Genomic DNA, 22,820 nt, shown 5'->3' on the forward strand with positions numbered 1-22,820 from the left:
TTTAAAAGCTAAACTAGTACTTCCCATCAGACAAGACTGAGAATACAGCAATTGTGATTCAAAGAAGGGGGGAGGGGCTAATGGAAATAAAGCATTTTCCTTGTATTGCCTTACAGCTTTGCTGTTCAAACTGCAGTCTGCGGCCCTACCAAATTTATTCGATTATATCAATATTTTTATAATACATGATATAGAACAATAGAAAATATCAGAGTACAGCACAGGGGGCAAATAACTGTTTTGTGAAATTTGTGTCCCAGTTTTACTCACATGTGTGTTAGGTCAGGAAGGGCAAAATGTATTTGTTTACTCTGTGCTCTGGTTTTAATTTCAATAATTTGTTTCACGTATGTACAACAAACCTTTACTGAGCACCTATACTGCTGGTGTGATATGTGAATAAAAATACTTGGTCCCTGCCCTTGTAGAATTCTTACAGTTTAGAAATACACTGTCGAATAATCACATAAATATGAAATTATAAGCTGCCAAGTGTTACAGAAGAAAAAGTTTAGTAAATTAAGATAGGTTGTCATTAGGAAAGTTGATTTGGATTAGGGAAGAGATGGGGATGACAAGTCAAGATTCTCTGAGGAAGCGCATTCTAGCAGAGACCAGAAAGATGTATTTGGAAAGGAAGACGTGGAAGGAAAGTCAGCCTCACAGAAAACAGCACTTTCAGCAAGGGCCTGTATGTACAGTTTGGGAAAATAAGCCAGTGGGAAGAAAAGATAGATAGAACTATCTAGGTAAGGCTTAGAGAGGGAGCTTGGGCTAGGAAGAGATAAAGCAGGAATTTTAAATACCCTGAGGGCCATTAGAATGATCAATTTGCATTTTAAAAGACCACCGAGTTGAGAAGAGGTATCAAGGGGGCTGGAGTAGATACAGAGATGGTACTGGTGGAGACTAAAGGACTGATCCGGTATTTACACAGGAAACAGAAGTGACAAGGCTTGGTGATGGTACAGATGCGAAGGGGCTGGGAAGTCAAGAGGTGTCTGGGATAGTTAATGGGATAAGATGCATGAAAAACCCAGAAAAGCAGGGCTGAGCAGAAAGATCACAATTTGGCTTATTACAGTTAACAAGTAGAGATGACTAATAACTAGAACTGGATGGAAATATAAAAATAGAAAGTCATCACCAAAAGGGTTTTGATGATACATTATTCTGCTCCTTAAATATTTACCTATAGTAATGTATAATACAAGACCAGAAGAGTCTAGGATGAAATTTAAAGTCTCTATGGAGCAGCATTTCATAAATACCATAGCAGCTGTGTATATGAAAATACACAGCAACAGTGTAACTGAGCATTCACACTCAAAATAATCCTGTCATGAAATAGTAGGGAATCACTTTTCATTGTGTTTACAATATGTTCCTCTTCTAACACAGTGCATGGCACACAATAGGTGTTACATTGTGTACTAAAGAAAATATCCACTACTAGGCAGAATAAACCACCCAGCAAAAACAAGATAGCACGAATAACAAGCAATTCTGCAATGAAAAACTCTACTATGAAACACACAAATGTACTAATAAGGACGTTTCTCTGGGGAAAATGGGAAATGAGTTATTTATCACAAACTTAGTTCTCATACCCAAAGAGATATTAGATTGTGTTCCCTAAGAATTAGTTTAATTTCAATACTAGAAATTCCATCCCCAGGCAACCAATATTAAGTATCTTCACCGTTCCCTAGAAGTCTCTAGATATGAGAAAGAATCAAACTGTAATAAAAACTTGATGTTGAAAAGCTATAGTAAAATCTTATCTATGTTATTAAAACAAAAAAGGTTAAGATGGCAATTATCGATGATTTTTTTCAAGTCTCCTGTTTCCAGATTTTCTAACACATGTGAATTTTTATTGTTTCTCCTCCTGTTCACAAAGGTCATACTGATACATAGGAGAAAAATCCAAAGATGCACATATACATGAAGGAGACAAACTGCCCATAATCCCATCACCCAGAAGTAACTAACCACTTTCAATATTTCCTGTGGAGCTTTTTCGGTGCATAAATGGAGGTGGAGGGCAAAGAGTGATTACACAACTAACAGTGTAATTGTTTAAGTCTGTGAAGGAAATTACAGGAATAACTAACTTAAAGTGACAACTGAGCTCAGTTATCTGAAGGATGAGATGAATCAGACAAAGAAGCACATGCCAGCCAGGATAGCAGTCTAGACTGAAAGAATAAGAACGTGATGGTGGTATCGAGCCCTGACCAGCCAGGGAACTGGGGTGAGGGAGGAGACCGGCTGGGCAAAGCCTTGCTGAGACTTAGAGGACCTTATCCTCAGGGAAAGAATGATGGTGAGGCCACTGAAAGAGAAGCAAAGTAGATAGGCTCCTTAAAGGGATTGTTCCAACTGCTTAGGTGGGGAAAGCATTAGGCCCTGCAAGTGTGGACTTAAATGATCAGCATTTTCTCCCAAAGGGTATGAAGGGTAGGGACATGGGAATCTTTGGGAGGGGGAGGGGGGGAGTTGCAGAGAGAAAAAGACAATAATCCAATATTTTAAATTTGTATTTTAGGCCCCATAAACCTTTTAGATTGATAAGGATATAGAAAATACAGTGATTTTATGACACAACTCTCAAGAAATTCACACTAGAAATAGAGGTAGAGAGAGAAGCATTAAATATTTCTATTACAAAAAAGACCATATAAATTTTAAATGAAAGACCTACATTAGATACTGAGTTTAATGTACCTGTTTTATCATATCTCTAATAAATATACAACAAATTTAAGTCAACATCGAGGGAATAATCATTATGATTATTATACATGAAGAAAGACTGGGCTAACTGATCTTAATGACATCCAGACAAGAAAAACACAGCACTGTACTCAGGACAAAGCCACACACAGAGAATTCTGCCTCCAAGAAATCGTCTTGGCAGTGGAGCAGTCAACAGGTCCCTCAAATGCCTACTATCCCTGTTTGCTCATTCATTCATTCAAGAGAAAAAAGTTTAATTCAGCAATTCCACTACTAGGTATATACCTAAGAGTGTTAAAAAAAAAAAAAAGTCCACACAAAAACAAATTCATGAATGTTCATAGCAGCATTATTCGTAATAGCCAAAATGTAGAAACCCAAAATGCCCATCAACCAATGAACAGACAAAATGTGATATATCCATACACTGGAATATTATTAGGCCATAAAAATGAATAAATTACTGAAACTTGGGTAAACCGTGAAAATATTATGCTAAGTCAAAAAAACTTAGTCACAAAAGAGCAAATATATGATTACATTTATATGAAATGTCCAAAATAGGCAAGTCTACTGTGACAAAGCAGATCAGTCGTTGTCTAGGGCAGGAGAAGGGACAGGGCTTGAAAGAAATGAACAATAACTGCTAATGGGAAAGGACTTCTTTTTAAGGTGATAAAAATGTCCTAAAATTAATTGTGCAGATGGTTGCACAATTCTATGCATACACTAAAAACCATGAAAAAAAAACCCACTTTAAATAAGTGGATTGCATGGTATGTGAAATATATCTGAATAAAGCTGTTACTAAGAAAGAGAGGGGATATTCTGAGCACCTCAGACACTATGGTAAATTGCTGGAAATAAATAAAAACACACACACAACCTGACCTAAAAGCTCTAACATTCTAATTGGGAAGAAACGCCAATCAAGGGGCAATTGGAAAACAATGAGAAAAGCAAATAATTCAGACTACCGCAGCCGCACCTAACCTAGCCCTGGATAATTTAGATGTCTAGAAGAGAACTCAATATAATAGATTTTCGTCCTAAAACTGAGGAAAATTTTTAAAATTAACTGCCTATTCAGCTTCTTAAAATCTTCAATCTTATAGAACGGTTAGTGGACTTTTTTTTAAGCAGTTGCGCACGTGCAATGTTTAAAATTTGTTTTTAACTTTAGAAAAGCAACAGATTACAGTCTGTTAATAAAACGAAACAAGTCTGTGATTTAAACGGTATTGCCAAGTTCGTGGAGTGCTGTAAAGATCATGCGCAAACTTTTCATAACACCTTAAATCGGAAGAAAGAGGGTCTTTAAAAAGCCGAAAAACCGTGTAATACATTGCAAAACAAAGCATGGGGGGTTGGGAGGGGACTAGCAAGGTAGGAGAACTTGACTAATGACCGTAAAGGAGAACTGAGAGCTACGAAGTAAAAATGGACCTTTAAGATTTAAAGCCACTAATTTTCAACCACACTTCGAAATTAGAATATTAGTAACTGTTGCCATAGAAACAGTGAAGCTGAGTATCCCGAAGTTAAAAATAAAAATTACTGCAAATTCAAGTGGGTGAAATAGAGGCAAAGTTTGTTCTAAACGTAGGTGAACTGAGCCTACCAAGACACTTTCACAACAGTATGGGTGGGCAGACTGCAACTTTTAACCTACACTTCCGAAGCAGCGCTTGATAACCTCGCAGGAATAATTTACCAAGTTCTTTAAAAAAAATTTTTTTTGAAAAAAAAAAAGTTTGTCCTCTCTTCTCCAGGAGGAGGAACCAAACAAAAACCCTCCCTAGCACTGCCCACAACCAAAGCCAGCCCATGCAGACGTGCATAGTTGCAGCTCAGGGGAGACTGGCTCCGAGTTCACCCGGAAAGCATCCGAATCGAGCCCTGCTGGTTTCATTGGCTGAGCTCCGAGGAAAACCCCAAGCTCGAGACGGGAGCCCCAGCCTGCCTTCTTTCTTCACATCCCCACCCCACGCCACGTCCCATGCCTGGCATTCCACGCGACCTAATCCAATTCATATTTATTAAGCACCCACCATCTACACCGCTTCGTGGCTTAGAGGCACTACAGGAAGAAATGGCCCCATGCCGGAAAAACCAAAAGGACAGCCACGGAGACTAAGGACGAACCCAGGAGAGGGGCTGGCTGCCTAGGACGGGTGGTCTGGAGAGGAGCCACCACCCTCACCCCACGGGTCGTGATAGTCTCAGGGAAGAGATGGCACCAGGCCCGGCCTCCCCGGAATCAGCCGCAGAGCGGGCTGGAAAAGGAAAGGTAAGGAGTCAGCATCTCTGGACCACCCGCGCGCTCCCCTGCTCCAAGGAGCGCGACCCCGACTCCGGCCCCTGGGAGAACGGCAAGCGCGGGGACCGAACCCCTGAGAGGGCCGGGGAGGGCTGTCACTGGCTCCTGCCTCCCACCCCTGCGACCATGGCCGGTCGCTCTCTCCCCAGCGTGACAGTCACGGCGGCCGCGGACCGAGCGTCTCCGGCCCGGCGTCTCCCCTCCGCCGGACGCCGGCACCCCCTGCTGCCCTGCGCCGAGCGGGGTAGTGCGAAGACCGCCCGGGCCCCTCCCCCACCACCCCCAACCCCCTCCCCGACTCCGGAAAAGCGGTTACCTGGCGCGCGGGCGGGAGCGAGGACACGACCCCGAGGAGGAAGATAAGAAGGAAAACGGTGACCTCCGGCCCAGGGAAATTTGGGAGACTTGTTCCGCACTGGGTGACAGCTGTTCGCTGCGCACGCGCACCCGGCCCCAGTCTTCAGAGCACTCCGCCGCTCCTCACCCTCCCGTTGAGGGGCTGGGAGGCAGCGGCGAAGGCGCGCGCACAGCGCCAGCCGGCTCTCCCTGCGCGAGGGCGCGCGCGCCGTCACATGACTGCTGGGGCCCGGCACTTAGTGGGTCACGTGAACTTCCAAACAGCTTTAAGGTGCCAGGCACCTTCTTGCTTTGGGCTTTATCTTCCCCACTGTTCTTAACCTAGGCTCGCTGCCGCGCTTCTTGTTTTCTGGAGACCGACACGTCCCCTTTCTCCCAGAAGGGGTAGACACTTGAGCAGAAGGAAGGAACAGGTGCACAGACCCTTGCCCGGAAACGCCTGCCGGGTTCCCGCAGGGCTGAACCTGATGGGTGTCCACGCGCCACACGTCGTCCTGGGCTCCGACGCGAGCCTATGGCGGCCTCCGGCGCGCGGACGTCAGTGTGGCGTTGCTATGGGTGGGGCCTCGGAAAGCCCAGCGGAGGCTGGCTGGGATGTTGTCGCTCGCTGCTGGGCGGCAGAGACATCTTATGGCCGGGGCTTCTGAGCCTCCTGACCGAAATTGGAGATCCCGAGTGAACGAAGGGTGTCTCTCTACTAGCCTTTTAAGAGGTTATTCTCAAGCAGGAGGCTGTGTTGTTAGCCGAGGGGAGCGAAACTGCCCGGTATTCCAGACGCTTCCGAGGAACACGTCCGGCCCAGCGCAGGCGTGCGCTTTAACTGAGGAGACCTGCGGTGGCCCCAGGAGGAATTCGGGCAGGGGTGGGAGAAGGTCTCTCAAAAAGTTGGCAGGACAGCAGTATGGCCTGAACTGTAGTAACAGGAAGTGCAGGTGCCTCCGGACCCCTCAGAACCTACTTAAATTAGCTTGCTACTACTTGCTACTTCTCCGCTGTTCCTCTGCCTTCCAAGGTGTCAGAAAGAACCACACAGACCTTACTTAATTAAGCCTTTGTACTACCAAAGACAGATGGTTGAGCACCAGGTGTTTTGAGAAGCTGAACAATTTTTTTTAACTTCCTGTAGAGTTCCCAGCTGGGTCCCTTGTGGCTTTTCCCCTAACGTCTTCTTAGCTAAGAAAGATTGGGCAGAACCTTACGCTTCTGAGCACACTTGGGCTGTCTCATATATTGAGTTTTCTACTACAATACTTTTTAAACTATCTCAACAGGTCCACTTACCACACCCTTGAAATCTTTTCTTGCTGAAAGGAGCATTGCAAGGACAGGTGAAATACGGGTTAAGTAAGGTTAATGGGATTATTGGGCCACCGCATTTCTTTAATTATCAAATTAGAAACAAAATTTAGGCTGTATTACCCATATATGAACACATCTGAACTTGCCTAACATGTACGCTCTACTGGGAATTTTCCAAATGTATATATTATTATAATCCCAACTCTCCTTACAAGTCAATTGGATATGCTAACACAATAAATGTATTACAACATTCACTTAGGGCTTACTGTGAGCTCAACACTGTTTTAAGAGCTTCACCTATATTAACTAAATTAATCCTTATAATAATTCAGTGAGTAGGTATTATTATCTCCCTGTTACAGATATTAAAATTGAAATACAAGATTAAGAAATATGTCAAACAGCTACTAAACACCAGGGTCCTTAGGAAGCCATATGCTGTATTGGACTAGGAACCTAGTACACGAGAATAAAAAGTCTGGAAACCTGAATTCCAGTCCGTTTACAATTTGCAGATACAGGATATTGCACAAATAACATTTGTTGAACACGGTGAATTGAATCTCAGTTTTTTTAATGTGAATAATGAGGGTGACATACCAGCTTTCTGACTTTGAGCATTTTTGAACGTTAAAGAAGTTAATGTGAAATGTCAAAACACTTAAAAAGCTGTAAAGGACAGTATGAATCTATTAAGCACCGTTTTGGAAACTGAAGTGAGCCTACTAGAAAGTCAACTGGACTCATGGCACAAAAGACAATGTTGTGTCCCTAATGTACTGAAATGCCTCTATATTGTAAATTACAATAAAATTAATATTTTAGCCATATAGATTAATTTCTTTAGATCCAATTAGAAATGCCACTTGTAATTAGATGGAGGCTGTATAATGGATACATAGATTTTCCTTGAAGCTTATGTTAAACTACTGTTCACATCACCTCAGAGACAATACCTGTAAATTTCTTAAAATATGTATAATGCAGCAAATTGATAAATTCATACACTACTAAATAATATAGTCTAATTTTGAATATATTGAAGTTCATTAGACTTGTAAATAAAAGAATGAAATGATAGTAATACTCATTAATGTTTCTATTTATCATCACATGGATGTTATTTATACATGTATAATACAAACCAATCAATGACTAGATGTTTAGATGATTTTTTAAAGTATCACAGTAAATATGATAGTGGGTACCTAGTAAAATTAGAAATCTTGGTAATTCTTCTCTGCCTCCTGTGTTCTGAAGTTCAGGTCAATTTATCTCTTACCTAGATTATTACAACAATCTCCTAATGATCTCCCTATCTCCAATGCATTCTACACACACAGACACACACAACTCATCATCTGTACTGCAGGCCAAAATTATCCTCCTAAAATTTAAAAAATGATTGCATGATTCCACCCAACTGATACACTTGACTAATTCCCCATCATTATCAAAGCTTTTCAGTCTTTTTCACTAACAGTCATAATGGCCAAGACTATGTGGCCAAGGATGTGGTAATAGACACTGAAATGAGTCAAGCCTCTGTATAAGCTGAATATTCAATCTGTTTGAATAGCATTATATCTGTGTTTAATATAAGAAAAAACACCTAAAATATTTAATATTCCCATCAAAACATTTGAATAAAATTAAAGCTTTGGGGAGATATGTCATGTTTTCCCTAGGGCTTCTAGTTCTCCCTGGGCCACTGCCTTAAACTTGTACCTGTGTGTATTCAGAAGGGTGGGGTTCTGGAGGAACAAGTAAGGTAGTTTATGTTTTTGTTTTTACATCAAAGAAAACATTGAAACTTATTTATGACACCAAATCATAAAACAATACAAACAATTAAGGGAGGAGGGGAAATAGCTCAGTGGTATAGCACATGCTCAGCATGCACAAGGTCCTGGATTCAATCCCCACTACTTCCATTAAAAAAAAAAAAAAAATTAGATATTCATTCATTTTAGCAAGTAAAAATAAAACTACATACCTAAACTGAAGTTGTAAGCACTGAGTATTTGTAGCTGTTAATTTCAATCGATCCTTTTTATTATTTATCATTGCTATCTATTTTTGTTATTTGTACCATTTTATGAAGAAGTTGTGGACAGTGATACAGCTAGGAACAGAACATGTATGGCCTTGCCCTCATGCACAATCAAGCCACAATGAGATAGCGACATACATCCACAAAATGGTTAAAAATAAAAACTGACAGACAAATGTTGGTGACAATGTGGAGAAACAGAAACACCAATAAATAGAAAGACATGTACATATGCATCAAACACATACACAGGAAGGTTATAGCATTACTTGTGAAGCCCCAAACTGGAAACAATCCAACTATCAATCAACAGTTAAATGGAGATATATTTCTACAATGGAAAACTATACAGCAATAAAAATAAATGAATTACTGCTACCCAAAACAAAATGGCTAAATCTCATTAATGGTAAGTGAAAGAAGCCAGACCCAAAAGAATACATGCTGTGTGATTCCATTTATATAACATCTAAAAATAGACAAAACTATTTTATGGTGTTAAAAGTCAAAATAATGGTTGTCTTTGAGGAGAAGAAAGGTGGTGGAGCATTTGGGAGGGGAGGGGTAAAGAACCTCTGGGGTGCTGCTTATGTTCTGTTTGTAACCTGGATGATGAAACCTGTGATAACTCCTAAAGCTGTACACTTATGATTTGTACAGTTTTATATAAGACATTTAAATTTAAATGGTCTTCAAACATTTAGTATGTTAATTTTTGTATTTTTTTATAGCAACTTTCTTACCTACCTTTTGACCAATAAACCACGCAGGTTAACTTAACTTGATAAATAAAGGGTAAAACTTCTGAACTTTCCCTTTCCTTTTCCATGAAATTTTTTGTTGATTAGAAAGGGGAAATCTTGAAGGCAAAAACAAATGAAAAGAAAACTAAGCTCCTTTTTCCTTTTGTCCCATTAACTCTTAAGAATTTCAGTAAGTGAAAGAGTTTCCTCTCTGTAACTTTTTTGTTTCCATTACTTGAATATTTTCTCTTTTTTTAGGGTTGTCAGTAACTCAGAATGAAATGTAATACTCCGTTACAATAATTTTGCTAGCATAAGTAATTTTTTAGCTTTCTCGGCCGTATTATATACATATTGACATTTCAAATCCTTTTTAGTTGCTGGCAAAGAATGTACGGCATACCGTGGAGATATTGCAAGGTCGGTTTCAGACCACTGCAATAAAGTGAGTCACATGAATTTTCTGATTTCCCAGTGCATATAGAAGTTATGTTCACATCATAATGTCGTCTCTTAAGTGTGCAGTATCATTATGTCTAAAAAAGTGTACAGACCTTACTTTAAAAATACTTAATTACTAAAAGAAAAAAAATGCTAACCATCATCTGAGCCTTCAGTGAGTTGTAATCTTTTTGCTGGTATGGAGGTCTTGCTTTGATGTTCATGGCTGCTGACTAATCAGGTAGTGGTTGCTGAAGGTTGGGGTGGTTGTGGCAATTTCTAAAAATAAGACAACAATATATTTTGCCATATCAATTGATTCCTCCTTTCTCTGTAGCATGTAATGCTGTTTGATAGCATTTCACCCATGATAAAAAAAATTCAAAATTTGTCAACCCTCTCAAATACTACTACTGCTTTATCAAGTAAGTTTAGGTATTATTCTAAATCTTTTCTTGTCATTTCAACAATATTCACAGCATTTTCACCAGGAGTGGATTCATCTCAAGAAGCCACTTTCTTTGCTCATCCATAAGAAGCAGCTCCTCATGTGTTAAAGTTTTGTCATGAGAGTGCAGCAATTCACTCATGTCTTCAGGCTCCAACTCTAATTCTAGTTCTTTTGCTAGAACTAGATGTAGGGATTATTTCCCTGACATCTGCAGTTCCTTCCTCCACTGAAGTCTTGAACCCCTCAAAGTCATCCATGGAATCAACTTCTTCCAAGTCCCCTTAATAGTGATATTTTGACCTCTTCCCATGGATTATGAATGTTCTTAATGACATCTAGAATGATCAATCTTTTCCAGAAGATTTTTCAATTGACTTTGTCCAGATCCATCAGAGGCTAACTAGGGCCAATATAGCCTTATGGAATGTATTTCTTAAATAATAAGACTTGAAAGTCAAAATGACTCCTTGATCCATGAACTGCAGAATAGATGTTATGTCAGCAGGCATGAAAACAACACCAATCTTGTTGTACAGCTATATCAGAGCTCTTGGGTGACCAGGTGCATTGTCAATAAATGTAATATTTTGAAAGGAATGTTTTTTTTCTGAGCAGTAGGTCTCCAGAGTGAGCTTAAAACATTCAGTAAACCTTATAAACAGATAGCTTTCCAAGCAGGCTTTGTTGTTCCATTTATAGAGCACAGAGTAGATGGTGCATAATTCTTAAAGGCCCTAGGGTTTTCAGAATGGTAAATGAGCATCAGCCTCAACTTCAAGTCACCAGCCACATTAGCCCCTAATAAGAAAGTCATTCTGTCCCCTGAAGGTTTGAAGCCAGCCATTGACTTCTCCTCTCTAGCTATGAAAGTCCTAAATGGCATCTTCTTCCAGTATAAGGCTGTTCTATGTTGACAACCTATTGTTTAGTGTAGCCAACTTCATTCATTATATTTGCTTAATCATTTGGATAACTTGCTGCAGTTTCTACATCAGCACTTGCTCCTTCACCTTGCACTTCTATATTATGGAGATGACTTCTTCCTTTAAACCTCATGAACCAACCTCTTTTAGCTTTTAACTTTTCTTCCACAGCTGCCTGACCTCCCTGAGCCTTCACAGAATTGGAGGGAGTGAGGGCCCTGCTCTGGATTAGGTTTTGGCTTAAATGAATGTAGTGTCTGCTTTGCTCTTCCTATCCAGATCACTCACAATCCTTCCACATCAGCAATAAGGCTCTTTAGCTGTCTTATCATTTGTGCGTTTTGCTCAAGAGGACTAGCTTTCAGGCTATCTTGGCTTTCAACATGCCTTCAGTATTAAGCTTAATCATTTCTAGTTAGGGAGGGTATAGCTCAAGTGGCAGAGTGCATGCTTAGCATGCAAAAGGTCAGGGGCCAGGACCTCCTCTGAACAAAAAAAAAAAAAAGTAAATGAATAAATAAACTTAATTACCTCCCTCTTAAAGTAAAAATGAATTTTTTTAAGTAAGCTTAATCATTTCTAGCTTTTGATTTAAAGTGAGAGACAACTCTTCCTTTCACTTGGATACTTAGAGGCCACTGTATGGTTATTTATTGGTCTAATTTCAATATTGTTGTGTCTCCAGTAATAGGGATGCCCAAGGAGAGGGAGAGACGGGGAAATGGTAGAGCAGTCAGAACACACACAACATTTATCAATTAAGTTTGCTGTCCTATATGGTCATGGTGTATGGTGCCCCACAATAATTATAACAGTAACATCAAGGATCAGTGATCACAGATCACAGTAAATATAATAATGAAAAAGTTCAAAATATTGTGAGGCTTACCAAAATGAAACAGAGAGACACGAGGTGAGAAAATTTTATTGGAAAAATGGCACCCATAGATTTGCTCAACACAGGGTTGCCACAAACATTCAATTTGTAAGAAACACATTACCTATGAAGTGCAATAAATTGACGCACAACAAAACAAGGTCTGCCTGCATTAAATTTTTTAATAAAAAGGGTATTATTTTTAAAAATAGTTTCTAAGTATGCTGATTTCACTTCAGGTTAGTAAGGAAAGCAGCAGGTCCATTTGTGACAGCATGTGATAATACCATGTGTGTGTCAGCCAACTGCTTTAGTCTGTAAGCCAGAAAGTTTCCTGGAAGAAGGTATATTAGTTTACATTGTAAATCCAGGAAAAATTTATCTGGAGTAATAAGTCTATCTTATCACATATCTAACCATTAAATACTATATAATTTCTAGTATACTCAAGTGTATATGATTCATTTTAACTCGTTCCTCTATTAATTTCTGTCTCAGAAAGGTGCCTTGCTTCATCTCTCCAGCAATAGCTCTTTCAGTATCACAAATAAGGATCCAATTGTCATGGGCTTTCTTCTGCAGAACAAAATGTTGCTTTATAAGATACGTTCATATTCTATAGTTTCCTTCCATTTTATTGAATTCACTGATTTTAGTATTTCCTTTCCTCTGTACCTGACCACCCCTGATCTTTCTTCTCTGTTCAGATCTTCCAGTAAGGTGTTCTATCTGATCATCATGTTCAATTTTCACCTTGAAGCTGCACAGTATATTTTCTAGGACCTTGTGCTGACTACAGAGAACAAGCATCCTGTTCTATCTTCTTTAAGTGCTCTTCCAATCACGCATAATTGACATCTAATCACTCAGCTAAAATCATAAATGGTTTCTCTCCTTGAACTAATGTTAACATAGCCTGAGGCTTTGTCATGTTCATTCTGTTGTGATACGTTCCAAACTATGACCACTAATCTCTCCCATGCTTTTATGCAGTGACTTTGCTCTTCCTTCCATCAGGAGGTTATCTATTTCCTGACTCTTTGAATCTGGGCTGATCTTGTGACTCAATTTGATCAACAGAATGTGGCAGAAGAGATGTTATGTGACTTCCAAAGCTGTTGCTCAAGAGGCATTGTAGCATCTGTTTTCACCCTTTTATGATGCTGTTCTGAGACCATCATGTAAGGAAGCAAGTCTAGCCTGCTAGAGAAGGGTGGTTATAAGGGAAAGAACCAAAGCTCACAATGGACAGTACCAACTGAGACATGTGAGTGGAGCTATCTTGTCCTTCCAGCCCAACCATCTTTTAGCTGAATGTTGCTACACCACTGAGCCCAGGTAAAACCAGCAGATAAATTGTCGACCAACCTAGAGAATCCTTTAAAAAAATAAATAAATCACTGCTGCTTTAAGCCAATAAATTTGGGTTGTTTAATAGACAACTAATAGAATTATCTTCTGTCTTTCACTTTCTTACCTTGGTGAGCCCTTGGCTTTGCATTGTCTAATTCAGAATATATAATTTTTCTATAACTCAAAACTTTAGCATCATCACTTTTACAATCAAGAGATTCTCTCCTCTCTTTCGGAGTCCTCTGATGTACTTTCAGTTTTTCCTGAGCTTGATGTTTTGTTCATTACAATTTCCTCTTCCTGTCACATGACAGAGCATCCTTAACTTTATCTTCAAGTAGTTTTGCTTCATTAAGTGCTATCTTATCTCTGCTTAAAGGTATATTGAGTTCTTTTTTGTTATTTTCCTATAAACTTAAAACTTTTCTACAGATTTATTTATATTTTCTTCTTAGTTTATACCATACCAAGTATATATTTTCACTGGTTTTAGATTACTTTCCAAATATCTCATGATTTTATCTAGCCCCTTCATCAGAGAAATGCATTTCTATTTTGTTGGCTGTTCTCTTCAAGTGAGCTCTTAGCTTATGAAGCTGTTGATACCTTTTCAGGAGTTTCTGGTTTTCTCTTTTCATTTGAAGTGTATCTGTCTCAGCAATTCATGTTTAGTTACTTGGTATGTTCTGTTCTTTTTTGGAAAACATACAACATCCCAGGGCACACTCTGTAAATTCTGCAGGTCACTGTCTAGTTTGCTCCAGCAACCCAGGCCCTGGTCTAGGTTCCACAGGGCTCCCATCTAAATTGTTCTGGGAAATAAAGGTCCTGCTTCTAAGCTGTAATTTTTTTGGAGCAATGGTTCCCAATGTTTGTTCCAGGAATTGGCCAGGTTAAAGCTATTTTCCTTAAATACTTAGACTTTCTTTGCCTTTTCTGCTCTCATTCACTCTCATTCACAGTGGAGTTTTCTTTTCCTTTTTTTAATTGAAGTATAGTCAGTTTACAATGTTGTGTCAATTTCTGGTATACAGAATAATATAGGTATATAACATACATATATTTGTTTTCATTCACAGTGGAGTTTTCTGAGGCTACAACTAAGAGTGATTTCACCAAGGCTATGAATAATGGAAAGGGTACATCTGTACTATTGTGTTTAAATTTTTTGTTTTAAAATCTAATACAATACATATGGATGGATATAACCACAAAGGCAATTTTCAAGAGTGTTAAGGCAGTCTTGCGACCAAAAAGTCAGAGAACTCTGTGACAGAACATACCGTTAAAAAAGTAAATTTCCTTTAACCGTCAATTCTTGGGATGCTACTTTGACAACAAATGCCCCCTTGAGGCGCCCTTTCCTTCTTTGGGGCGTTTACCTAGCAGACGGTTCCGGAACTGCTGCCGCGGGGCGTCCGCAGCGTGGGCTGCCCGGCCAAGCCGCCGCTGTGCAGCCAGCGGGTCGGGAAGACGCACGGGGTCAATGCGGAAGGGGCAGCGAAGTGAGGACAGTAAGAGAGCAGGAGGAGGAGGAGCAGGCCTTGAGCCTCCACCACTCAGCCCCTGGTAAGGCTCTGCAGGGTGCTGGCCTGCGCCTGGCTGGCTGAGTGCCTGGCGCCTCCTCCACACTGCTGCTGGCTGCAGTCTTCCCGCAGGATCCCAAGACTCTTCCGCTTCCCTCCACCCCTTCCTCTGGAGCACACCTGGCTCCAGGCCTGTGTGCCCAACCCTCTATGCAGACAATAGAGACAGCTTTGAGGGCTTATTTTTAGTAAAATCGCTATGTAACAGGCGTGTTTGCAGTAACTCCAAATATGTGGTCCTGGAAAGTCTCAAGTCCTGCATAATTGCAGAGTTTTGGGTCAAAGTGGATTGGGGCAGACCATTTATTGCCTATCCAGAGTGCTAAAAATCCCACTGCTTGCACACTTAAAATTCCTCTGGAGTGTGCTGCTGCCACTCTTAGAGCCTATGGACTCCTGCTTCTTCTTAGACAAGGTAGGTTGTTGAGGGCATTAGAGACTAATCTCATCAAGAATTAAAATCTTATCTGGGGTAGAGCATTCTTCATCAAATTCTATTCACACCTGGAGAAATATCTTTACACTTTTTCATCTTCACACACAGCTTCCCAAAATAGTTTAACACTGTGGGAAAGTGTAGCCAGGTTTTTGCAAACACAAACTCAAGTCACTTTTTTTCACTAAACAGGGGATTTCTGTAGTATTTTCATCTTTTTCTTAAGGTCTTCCTGCATTGTAAGTTGTTTTTTTTTTTCCTTTAATTGCTCCCAAACATTAACATGCTGAGGAAAATTCCACATGAACGCACAATATTTCCACTGTTATACTGGCATAGGCCTATTTATCAATGTCCCATGAGCTAATTCTTGCTAAAGAAACACCACAGTTACAGAAGAGACTAACACCTGGTTTTCCTTCCATTTTCCTGTGTCCCTCTTCATATTGGCCAGGTGTTTTCTCAGAGAGCCTTCATTCAGCTCTTACTTGGCAGAGTTAAACTGCTACTAGCAGAGGTCGCATATGAACTAGATTCTGAGTTCTACTTTTGGAAATCAGTTTTTCCAAAGACTGTCCCTATTGAGACTGCAGAAGTCAGCTGCCTCCCCACCCCACCCTCTGGAGGTGACATAATATTGTCTAATGAAGCTGCATTTTTACATAGTCAGACTTGGAGAGGATTTCAGGTCAATGAGTCTCTTAGCTACTAGCTTCCTCCCACAATTCCAGTGAACAAAGATTAGCTGCAGATTCCATAGAGAAGGCAGAAAATCTTGTATTTTCCCTCGATCTAGCTCCCTAATATTTAGCAACGGCAAACAAAAGAGCAAAATAAAAATAACCATGAGACTAAAGATGCAAACTGGGTAATCCTTGTTGCTTACTTAGTAAATGAGTATTTATTGAATGCCTGCCTCATGCCCTGGATTGTCAGATTCGGGTGACAGTTGTGTACAAGGTAGCTATGTTTTTGTCTACATGACCTGCCTCAGTGATACCAGTGAGAAGACAGGAGCCCCACCACTGACAAAAACCACTTCTGTCGACCTAATTTCATTAGCTATACTTAGGAGGATTAATTATCTAGCAGTTGTATTCTTTAGTCCTCTTGATCCCTTGTAATTTTCATTTTGGGTAATCGTCTGTCAGCACCATCTTTTCCACAAGAATATCTCTTCATGAAAGCCATATTTTTGTTTAATGCTATTTCAGCTTCATTTTTCTTTTTAGACCTAGCCTTAGCATAAACTATCGAAGGATACCACACAAGCTCAAACTGAGATATATTCTATAAAACTATCGGGCTATATTCTGCATAAATATAATATGTCGTCCTGGACTGACAGATATATAATTACTATAATGAACATTAATAGGACAATTAAAGAAATAGGAAAAGAGACTGCAGGGTAGATAAAATTGTAATATGGACTGTAGATCAAAGTATTTTATCAATGTTAAATTTCCTAAATTTGATAAGGGCACTGTAGTTATGTAAGAGAATATTCTTTTTCTTATGAAATATACACTAAAGTTTTCAGGAGAAAGGAGACATGATATGTGCAACCCAGCCTCAAATGTTTCAAAAAGTATAAACGACAAACATGAGTGTGCGCCTGCATGTGCGTGCAGAAAGAGAGAGAGAAAGAAGGCACATATGGCAAAATGTCAAAAACGGTAAGTCTAAGTATAGGGCATATGGGAGTTCTTTGTTCTAGTCTTGTAACTTTTCTGTAAACTTAAAATTGATTCAAAATAAAAACAGGACAAAACTACCTAATAAGAAATGTGTATCAATTCACATTCCAAACATCTCTTCTAGAAGGCAATTTGGATAGATGTATCAAAATCCTTAAAAATGTACTTTGCCTTAAAGCCAGCAATTCTACTTTAGACATTTTTTTTTTGCAAGGAATCAACTGGAGGTGAGAGTCAGTTATGTGTATGAGACCTTATCCTTCCATTATTTTGATAGCTATAATTTTGAAATATTAAATGTTCATAGTGTTGTTTTGGCTAAATTATAGGATTCAATGCTGCCATTAAAAAGCTCACTGTAGTGCATAATATTTATTGTCATAGAAAACACTGGCCAATACATTACTATGTTAACGAAAAATCAATAAAACAATATATTTATGTATTTACCTTTATTTAAAATGTGTATATATATATTTTTTAGGTTATTTATTTATTTGTAATATGATTTGGTTTTTATTTTTATTTTTTAAAACATTTTTTATTGAGTTATACTCATTTTACAATGTTGTGTCAAATTCCAGTGTAGAGCACAATTTTTCAGTTATACGTGAACATATATATATTCATTGTCACATTTCTTTTCTCTGTGAGCTATCACAAGATCTTGTATATATTTCCCTGTGCTATACAGTATGATCTTGTTTATCTGGTCTACAGTTTTGAAATCCCAGTCTGTCCCTTCCCACCCCCCACCCCCCACCCCCTTGGCAACCACAAGTTTGTATTCTTTGTCTATGCATCTATTTCTGTTTTATATTTACGGTTTGTTGTTTTTTTTTTTTTAAATTCCACATATGAGTGATCTCATATGGTATTTTTCTTTCTCTTTCTGGCTTACTTCACTTAGAATGACATTCTCCAGGAACATCCGTGTTGCTGCAAATGGTGTTATGTTGTCAGTTTTTATGGCTGAATAGTATTCCATTGTATAAATAACCACATCTTCTTTATACAGTCATCTGTTGATGGACATTTAGGCTGTTTCCATGTCTTGGCTATTGTAAATAGTGCTGCTATGAACACTGGGGTGCAGGTGTCATTTTGAAGTAGGGTTCTTTCTCCCTAAAGTGGGTCTCTTGTATGCAGCATATTGAAGGTTCTTGATTTATTATCCAGTCTGCCACTCTATGTCTTTTGACTGGAGCATTTAGTCCATTAGCATAAAGTGTGTATATATTTTAAATGAACAAAATCTTAGAAACACATCAGTACACATTTTGTTTGTTTCTTTGTTCATTTGTTCATTTCTTTGTTTTGGGGGGGAGGTAATTAGGTTTACTTATTTACTTAGTTTTTAGAGGAGGTACTGAGGATTGAACCCAGGATCTTGTGCATGCTAAGCATGCTGCTGTACGACTTGAGCTACACCCTCCCCCACCAATACATTAACAATTGCTCCTTTTATATGTTGGGATTACAGAAATTTATGTTTCATTTTAAGTTTGTGCTTTTCTGTATTTTTCCAAAATCTCTGAATTCTACATATGTTACTTTGGTAATTAGACAAAAAATTAAATCCCCATGATATTCTGTTATACGGGAGTTTGTATGGTAATTTCATGCTTCACACGCTAAAGATACAGCATTGGGTTTAGGTGGAAAATATTAACATCATTGGTTATTTTATATGTTTATAGATATTCAACAAATTTGCATCAAGTTTATTAGTATAAGAAAAACACCATGAGTTCAAATTCAGGATAAAAAGGAGTAAGCACACTTCACTCTGTCTCTTCCACTCATCCAGCTAAAAAATCTATACAAAATGCAGGGAACAGTCTGAGGATTATGGAAAATAAATAACAGCAGGTGAATTGGCGAAGACCAGAAATCACAGTACCAGAGAACTAGAACTGAGTTTCCCACTTCCATTCCCCTTTGGCATTCCTCAGCCTGGTCACAATACAGCTCCAAACCAGGAAAAGGCTAATCTTAAATGTTCTCACCACAAAAAAGAAATAATAATTACACAACATAATGGAGATGTTAACTAGTGCTACTGTTGTAATCATACTGCAATATATAAGTGAATCAAATCTACACCTTAAACTTACACAATGTTGTATATTAATTACATCAAGATCAAAAAGAAAGGAAAAGGTGAAGAGGACACTTTTAGAAGCTCTTTTTTTTTTAAGAAGCTCTTTTTATCAGGTTCTCTTTGGTAGCAGTCATTTCCCAGAGAGCAACAGCCCAAACATTCAAATAAAAAGAATTGTAATTTATCAAAAGGGTAGAGGTTAAGGGCCCTGAGAATATACAATGATATTTGAAGTAAAACTGAAACATTTTCTCCCAAAGTTTAAATTGCCCTTTATGAGATACATATATTTAAACTTCTCAGAATGAAGATTTAAACTTTGAGAAGAAACGTATCTAGGTAGACCTCTCAGAATAGCTAAAAAGTTAAAGAATGTAGAGGGAATTTGGGGTAGATTCTTTACTGGATTTGATATTTCACTTCAGTACATGTGTATACTTCACTGTAACTAAAACCAGCTATTAAATAATTGCCCATCAGCCCAGCTGGGTAATGGAGATGGCCATGAAACTAGAGGAAAAGAGAAACTGGCATTTCAAACCCAGTTACTAACATAAAGAAGAAAAATGCTAGAATATAGTACCATTCTTTAAATAAATTAGCCAAAAAGTTTTCTTAAAATTTTAGAACTGAAATACTAGTAACAACAAAAAAAACCTACCTTACATTAATGTAACAGGAAGAGTCAATGAACTTGAGGATAGATGAACAGATACTATCCACAATGAACAACAGAGGAAAGAAAAATCCCCTCCCTGCCAAAAATGAACAAAATCCTCATGGATCTATGGACAGTACCAAAAGAGCTAATTAACATTCGTATCATTGGAGTTTCAGAAGGAGAGGAAAAAGAGTACATTACTATATACATGTATACTTGGAAAACAATGGCTTAAAATTTATCAAATTTGGCAAAAGACAATAACCTATAGACTCAAGAAGGTCAGCAAACCCTAAACAGGAAAAAACAAATGAACCTGAATCAAAAAAATTACAATCAAATTGCTGAAAACTAAAGACAAAGTCTTGAAAACAGCCAGAGAATAACAATACATTGCTTATAGGTAAACAAAGTTTCAAGCAACTGCGAAGGCAGAAGGAAGGATAACATTTTCAAGTATCAAAAAAAGAAATGTCAACCTATACCCTATATCCAGTGAAAATATCTTTCAGAAATGGAGATGAAATAAAGACATGCTCAGATAAATGGAAACTAAAGAATTTTTTGCAGAAAAAAAAAATCTGCTCTAAAAAATTGCTAAAAGAAGTTCAGATATAAGGGAAACAATATCAGGTGGATATTAAACAATATACTTCTAAATAATTCAGGTGTCAAAGAGGAAATCCCAAATTAGAAAAGATTTTAATTTGAATGAAAATAAAATTTGAATGAAACTGGAAAACATTTTACACTGAATGAATGTTTAGGGGGGATTTTACAGCATTAAACGCCTGTATTAGAAAAGATGAAAGTTCTCATATCAATGATCTAAGTTTTAAGAAACTAGAAAAAAAGAACAAAATAAACCCAAAGACTCAGAAGAAAAGAAATATTAACAGCAGAAATAAAATTGAAAACAGAAAAACAACACAAGAAATTAACAAAAAAAAAAAGAGAGAATATGTGAATTATCAATATCAGAAATGAAAGGGGATTATCACTACATCGTGGAAGTTTGTTCACCATTTCCAGCATTTCACAAAGTGTAAAAGGCAGTGTGGAGGTGAAGGAGAATGAGCTTTGGAGGTGATACACACGGGTACAAATTCTGGTACTTTTACTATCTTGCTGTGAAAGAAAGCCAATTTCTCCAACTTTTTGGTCTTAATTTTTTTATATATAAAATGAGGTTTGTAACATTTTAACTCAAAGACTGAAAGATATGGTTTACATGAAATTAAAGTAGGTTAACAGACTGGCACAGAGATTATACCCAACAAATGATACTTTCCTACTCACCCTCTCCTATCAGGAATGACATTTACCAGTACTAAGGATAAACAAGGGGGAATGTTTCTTTGTTTTTACTACCAATTATATAAATAATTATTAGATAGCTTTCAGATTTAAAGGTTTCCAATACCATTTTACCAAATGGAATCCAAAGCTCTATTTTGCATATCAATACCTTTATATCTACCTAGCATGTATCTATCACTCTATCTCTCTCTATATTAAACTATGATTAAAACCAAATGGGAAAACAAATTTAATGCTACTTTTGATCATTTTGTTTGATAATCAAAAATTTCAAGCCTAGTGTCCACTGAGGGAAACTCTAGTGGTAACCATAGCACTAATGTGTCCAGTCATATGTAATGTTATAAAGTCCACACTAGATGGCAGATTTTAGACAGGATTCTCTGGGCTCCTATTTATTATGCTTTTCCTATAATCTTGGAGCTTAGTCAATTGACACTTCCTTCCGATTTTCTCTTTGTGGGTGACAGTTCAGTTATTTCAGTAGTTGAGATATATAGGAACCTTGTTGCCAGGTAGCCAAATTAGAAGAGGCAAGTAAAAAGAAATGAATACCAATCACTAAAACCCAAACAGATCCATTTCTACGATATGTATTATTTACTTAAGAAAAGAAAGCTACTACAATTTGGGAGAGAGGAGTATATGAAAGGTAGACATTAGCTGGGAATCTTTCTGAATAATTTTGATGACTTCAATAAATTCTTTAATGCAAGTCTTTTATCTCTTCATTTTTTTCTTTTCTACTTTTATTTTAATCATGTTAAACAAGTTTTTAATAAAAACTATATACAAAGAACTGTGCATAAAAAGGGGGTGAGGAAGTTGGATGTAGGGGAGCAGGGACTGGATCATACATTGTAAGCAACCCTCTCTCCTTAAGGACACTGTAGTCTTACAGGGAAAATAAGACAATTACAAAATACCGTAGTACAGGTAAAAAGTGAGACATGCATATGAAGTGAGGTTTTATCAGAAGTAAAGGTAAAAAAAAAGAGAAAATAATCTATAGACCCACCATCTGGAATTGCCAACTGTTTTAAAAAAAAAAAAAAAGAAGCAAAGATTATCTCATTCCGAAATGAGTTGTGAAAAGGGAAGAAAGTAAAATAGATTGAAAGTGAATGATATGATAGGTACTGAGCTAGACGGTAAACATGCATAATTTAATTTCATATCACTTTTACCCCTGTTAGATGTCTATTACAATCCCCATTTTTCAGGATAGGTAACTGAATCTTGAGAATAAGTAACCAAGGTAAGTTTCCAAATAGGAAACAGCAAAATCTAGGGTTGTACCCAGGTCTGTTTGGCTCTTAAGATAGCACGTTGGAGAGGTAGCATCTGTTCCTTTATTTAATTTTTGAAAATGATTTACTGCATTTTTAAGAAACAGAGACTTTGTGTATGTTCATTGCAGGACAGAACTGTAAGAGACTAGGAAGGCAGGA

The 22,820-nt window shown here is 38.1% G+C and overlaps 2 protein-coding genes across 6 annotated transcripts in view; one reads left to right on the plus strand and one right to left on the minus strand.

Annotated features, from left to right (window-relative positions):
• The window catches only part of KDM4C (lysine demethylase 4C), a 360,653-nt gene that overhangs the window by 324,653 nt on the left and 13,180 nt on the right, over window positions 1-22,820 (minus strand). The window contains exon 1 of one of the 5 annotated variants that reach the window (XM_032477696.1): window positions 5,379-5,894. The exons of 1 other annotated variant lie outside the window; for it this stretch is intronic. The gene's annotated coding sequence lies outside the window, so the exon portion shown is untranslated. Of the gene's footprint in view, window positions 1-5,378; window positions 5,903-22,820 lie in introns of those variants that run through there. 3 more of the 5 variants (XM_032477697.1, XM_014552382.2, XM_032477699.1) reach the window with 3 other exon arrangements.
• The window catches only part of GLDC (glycine decarboxylase), a 150,091-nt gene continuing 131,830 nt past the window's right edge, over window positions 4,560-22,820 (plus strand). The window contains exon 1 of the mRNA XM_032477700.1: window positions 4,560-5,032. The gene's annotated coding sequence lies outside the window, so the exon portion shown is untranslated. The remainder of the gene's footprint in view (window positions 5,033-22,820) is intronic.

Source organism: Camelus ferus, chromosome 4, assembly GCF_009834535.1.
Source record: "Camelus ferus isolate YT-003-E chromosome 4, BCGSAC_Cfer_1.0, whole genome shotgun sequence".
Lineage (NCBI taxonomy): Eukaryota > Metazoa > Chordata > Mammalia > Artiodactyla > Camelidae > Camelus > Camelus ferus.